The sequence below is a fragment of the Myotis davidii genome, unplaced genomic scaffold (assembly GCF_000327345.1).
Source record: "Myotis davidii unplaced genomic scaffold, ASM32734v1 scaffold274, whole genome shotgun sequence".
Classification (NCBI taxonomy): domain Eukaryota; kingdom Metazoa; phylum Chordata; class Mammalia; order Chiroptera; family Vespertilionidae; genus Myotis; species Myotis davidii.
Genome location: NW_006285613.1, coordinates 2,227,118 through 2,232,553, shown reverse-complemented (window position 1 = coordinate 2,232,553; position 5,436 = coordinate 2,227,118). Strand labels below are relative to the sequence as shown.

The 5,436-nt window shown below is 60.8% G+C and overlaps 1 protein-coding gene across 1 annotated transcript in view; it reads right to left on the bottom strand.

Annotated features, from left to right (window-relative positions):
• The window catches only part of MGAT5B (mannosyl (alpha-1,6-)-glycoprotein beta-1,6-N-acetyl-glucosaminyltransferase, isozyme B), a 54,476-nt gene that overhangs the window by 25,486 nt on the left and 23,554 nt on the right, over window positions 1-5,436 (bottom strand). The gene's annotated exons all lie outside the window — the stretch shown is intronic.

The window sequence follows — 5,436 nt, the reverse complement described above, 5'->3', positions numbered from 1 at the left end:
GCCCGGCGGCTGCTTGGGGCTGGCTCCTGCGGCCTGGCTCCGGCCTGGTGAGCCGGTCACGGCCACATCAGAGTGGGTTCAAGCCCCAGGCGTGGCCCTGGCTGGCTCCTCAGACAGTTTAGCCGGAGGCGGCTCAGTCAAGCCGGGCTGGGGGGGACGGGGTCCCTGCCTTCGTCATTCTCTGGGGACCCCCGCCGGGACTTCCCCTGGACAAACATGGAGCGACAAAAAGGCAGGACGCCGATTTCCATTGGGGCCGCGAGCGTGACAGCCATTTCCGCTCCGTGCCCACTTCCTTAGACATCCTCCTCTCCAGGCCCATCATCTGCCAGTTAAGTCAGCTAATTTCCCACTCAACCCGATCTCACTCATGGGTGGAGGAAGAGCCTGGTAATTTTTCCTCGTGCCATGTCCTGTTAATGATGCTTGAAATTATGCAAATGAAATTGATGAGCACAGCCAATTCTGGGCAGGCGAAAAAGGGAAGGCTTCCTTTAAAATGCCCGCTGTGGCCCGGCCGGCGTGGCTCCGTGGTTGAGCGTCAACCCATGAACCAGGAGGTCAGGGTTCCATTCCCGGTCAGGGTTCCATTCCCGGTCAGGGCACAGGCGGGGTGCGGGGCCAGGGCACAGGCCCGGGTTGCGGCTCGATCCCCAGTAGGGGGCGTAGGCAAGGCAGCCGATCAATGATTCTCATCATTGATGTTTCCAATTCATGAGGATAATTTGCGGTGCTGCCCAGGGGGGCTCTGGCTTCTCCCTCCTCCCCAGCGAGAGCGGGCGGCTCACGGGAGGGGCTGTCTGACATCACCTCTCTCGCCCCGGAAACCAGGTGCGGACTCTGCCCCCACCCTCACTGCGGTGAGCCAGTTAATTAAAACGCCAGCGCGCGGGGAGCGGAGAACGCGGCTCGTCCCGCTGCTCGGCCGCGGCCAGACATCTGCTGAGAACATCTGTGAATGAACTGCAGCGAATGTCCCCGCAGCGTCTGTCCCCGCGTCCCCGCACAGGCCATTTCCCAGCCCAGGGAGAGGCCTCTGTCGCAGAAGCCGAGCCGCAACGCTCAGAATTCAAATGACCTCACATCCCGTTGACCTATTTTCAAATTAACTCAGTGCCGCTCACATGGAACGGCTCCCCAAGGCCGGGAGGCAAGGCTGCGGGGAAGCCCCCCTCCTCCTGCAGAACCCGCGGCAACGCCACGCATGTAGCCCACGCTATCTCCGTCCCAAACCCCTTTCCGCTCAAACGGTAACCATCTTGCTATGGGATGCATTATGTCCCCCCAAATCCATATGTTGGAGTCCTAACCCCCCGCACCCAGAATGTGACCTTGTGTGGAGGCAGGTCTTCACAGAGGTCACCAAGCAGAGGGCCCACATCCACCGTGACCGGCATCCTTATAAGACAGAAATCTGTCCGGCCAGCGCGGCTCAGTTGGTTGAGCGTCAACCCAGGCACCAGGACGTCACCAGTTCGATTCCCGGGCAGGGCACATGCCTGGGTTGCAGCTTGATCCCCAGTGTGGGGCGTGCAGGAGACAGCTGATAAATGTTTCTCTCTCATCAACGTTTCTACTCTCTCTCCCTTTCCCTTCCTCTCTCTGAAGTCAATTTTTTTTAAAAAAAAATATTTGTTTTTATAAAAGAGGAAATTTGGATAGAGACACACGCACAGGGAGAAGGCCATGTGAGGATGAAGGTAGAGGTCTCGGCGATGCTTCTACAAACCAGTGAACGCCAAGGACCCCGAAGCAGGGGAGAGGCCTGAGGCAGACCCCAGACCCCGCACAGCCTGGGAAGGACGCGCCCTGCCGACACCGGGGCGCTACACCCTCGTCGGGACTTCCGCTCCAGACAGAGACAATAAATGCTGCCGTCGGGTCCTCCAGCAACTCAGCAAACCCTCCGTCTGTACCGGAGTCCCCGCCGGAGGAAGGGCTGGCCCTGCACCTGAGGGTGGTCCCGGCCAAGAATGAGCCTGAGGGTCTCACAGCCCGGCCCACACCTGTCACAGGAAAATGTACGACCAAGAAAGGGCGTGGCACAAAGCACGGCCCCCACCTGATGCCCCCACGGTCTGGGCCACCTCCCAGGTGCCTCCTCGGCCTGCCCCCTCCGCCTGGCTCCACCCTGCGGCCACGGGGATCGGGAATGGGGATCGGGAATGTTTTCGGGTGCAAACATGGGCGGGGAGGAGTCTGCACTCTTTCTACACATCTCCTAGGACCTGAGCCCCCACGCCCTGCCCTGGGGACAGAACACAGCTCTTTGCATAAGCCATGGGACTAGTTCACACCTGTCAGTGTCCCAACCCACAGCTATCCCCCCACGGACCAGGTATGGGGGGGGTGGGCTTAGAGGAGCCACAGCCTGGACGTCCCCCATCTCAACCCTCACTGCTCATGAGGTCACCCGGGGGCTTTGTAACTTGGTCCCCCCCAGACCCGTGAAGTCAGAGGCACCAGGAGTGGGCCCCGCCGCCATGTTTCTCCGCGAGGCTCTGCTGCAGCCGGGCTGATGCCCCACGGAAATCCGCTCCGCCCCAGCCGGGCTGTGGCTCCTGGAGACATGGCTGCCCAACGGCCTCTGGGGCCGTGGTTTTCTTTCTTTTTATTATTTGAGTTGTTTTAAAATGATATCTGATAACATATTCCAAAAACACCGTCCTGGGCCATTTCCCGAGGGCGCTGAGCTGTTCACGCAACCCTGCCCTGTGTGAGCAAGGTGTGCGTTCGCACCTACACCCGCGAGGACCGGGCAGAGCCGCCCGGACCAGCCCTGCGCCTGCCCGTCTCACAGACTGCATGTGGGAGGCGGGAGCACCTCTCCCTGCAGCCCCTGCTTCTGGGAATTTCCGACCCACAAAAGGCCGGCAGGAAGCGATGCGACGGTGGGAAGATACGGATCTGTGGGGTGTGCATGTGGGGGTGCCTGTGGGGGTGCGCACAGGTGCAGTGTGGTGCCTGTCATGCACAGGGGGTTGCATGTGTGTGGAGGTGTGCAGATGCATGGAGAAGTGTGCATGGGTGTGCCTGTGTGCACAAGCACAGGGTATGCACAGCATATACATATACACGTGAGCACATACATGGTGTGTATGTGGGTGTGCACAGTGGTATGCATGTGCACATGTGTGTGCATGTGGGTGCACGTGTGTAGAGGAAGAAATGGCGGCAGGGGGGTATTTCAGTTTGTGGATCTTTTCAGCAGGGCCTCGCTGTCAGGGGCTCCCCATCTTCATGCTCTGGCCCTGTGATGGGCGATGGCAGCCTGGCCCATGGCTACCCACAGCCGCCGGCTGCGCCATCCATGACTTCTTGGGCTGCCCACACACCGGTCCCTCCTCTCCCTCCTCCCCTCACGCTCGCCCCATCTGACTCCCTGCAGGAGCGTCGAGGGCAGGGAAATGCCTCCTCTCAGGCCATTTCCGAGGGAGCTGGGCAGGCGTTAGCTCCCCTGTAGCGTTCGGCTCCAGAGGGAGGGGGTGGGCACAGCACTGAGCAGCACGGCTTGCTGGTGGGCGGCGAGTGGGCACACCTGGCTCTGAAGTGGCCTGCACGGTGTGAACAGCTTGGTATGGCAACAAAATGCCCCAGGGCAGGAGCCAGAGGGAGCGGACGGCTGGCTCCCTCTCCCAGCACCAGCCCTGGGGACAGCTCCCTGCCCCGTTCCTTCCAGCTCAGGTGAGTTCGGCCAGATGGGGCGGAAGTGCTATTTCCAGGTGGCACCCTGTGCCGCAGAACCTGGGATGGTGCTCCCCGGCGCTGCTACACCATGCAGCCCAGCCGCTGGTCAGTCCCCGGCACCACCCTCACTTACATGTGCCTCCTGGCGCACACAGCCCCACCCTCTAACCACCAGTCTCCCGCCTCCCACTGCATCAGAGGGACCTGGAAAGGCAAGACCAGGGAAGGAGTGGGCATCGCCAGCCCAGCTCACACCCTCCAGGGCTTACTGGCCTCCAGCCCCCAGACAGGCCCAGGAAGGAATCCGGTTCCAGAAGAGAAACTGTGTCTCCCCAAGACCAGCGGGCAGAGGGGACCCCACTTCACTTCCACGACACTGTTCCATCCCACCGGCCAGTATTAGTCAGCCCCTGAGCACAAACACCGGGCACCGGCCGGCCCAGAGATGGAGAATTCAACCGGAGAACTCACCAGCGTGAGCAGCACAGCGAGAGCAGCACAGCGAGAGCAGCGCAGCGTGAGCAGCAAGAGCAGCGCAGCGTGAGCAGCAGCGTGAGCAGCACAGCGAGAGCAGCACAGTGTGAGCAGCAATGTGAGCAGCGCAGTGTGAGCAGCACAGTGTGAGCCGCACAGTGTGAGCAGCAATGTGAGCAGCGCAGTGTGAGCAGCACAGTGTGAGCCGCACAGTGTGAGCAGCAATGTGAGCAGCGCAGTGTGAGCAGCACAGTGTGAGCCGCACAGTGTGAGCAGCAATGTGAGCAGCGCAGTGTGAGCAGCACAGTGTGAGCCGCACAGTGTGAGCAGCAATGTGAGCAGCGCAGTGTGAGCAGCACAGTGTGAGCCGCACAGTGTGAGCAGCAATGTGAGCAGCGCAGTGTGAGCAGCACAGTGTGAGCCGCACAGTGTGAGCAGCAATGTGAGCAGCGCAGTGTGAGCAGCACAGTGTGAGCCGCACAGTGTGAGCAGCAATGTGAGCAGCGCAGTGTGAGCAGCACAGTGTGAGCCGCACAGTGTGAGCAGCAATGTGAGCAGCGCAGTGTGAGCAGCACAGTGTGAGCCGCACAGTGTGAGCAGCAATGTGAGCAGCGCAGTGTGAGCAGCACAGTGTGAGCCGCACAGTGTGAGCAGCAATGTGAGCAGCGCAGTGTGAGCAGCACAGTGTGAGCCGCACAGTGTGAGCAGCAATGTGAGCAGCGCAGTGTGAGCAGCACAGTGTGAGCCGCACAGTGTGAGCAGCAATGTGAGCAGCGCAGTGTGAGCAGCACAGTGTGAGCCGCACAGTGTGAGCAGCAATGTGAGCAGCGCAGTGTGAGCAGCACAGTGTGAGCCGCACAGTGTGAGCAGCAATGTGAGCAGCGCAGTGTGAGCAGCACAGTGTGAGCCGCACAGTGTGAGCAGCAATGTGAGCAGCGCAGTGTGAGCAGCACAGTGTGAGCCGCACAGTGTGAGCAGCAATGTGAGCAGCGCAGTGTGAGCAGCACAGTGTGAGCCGCACAGTGTGAGCAGCAATGTGAGCAGCGCAGTGTGAGCAGCACAGTGTGAGCCGCACAGTGTGAGCAGCAATGTGAGCAGCGCAGTGTGAGCAGCACAGTGTGCGCAGCACAGTGTGAGCAGCAATGTGAGCAGCACAGTGAGAGCAGCACAGTGAGAGCAGCGCAGCGTGAGCAGCGCAGCAAGCAGCGCAGTGTGAGCAGCAATGTGAGCAGCACAGTGAGAGCAGCACAGTGAGCAGCGCAGCGTGAGAGCAGC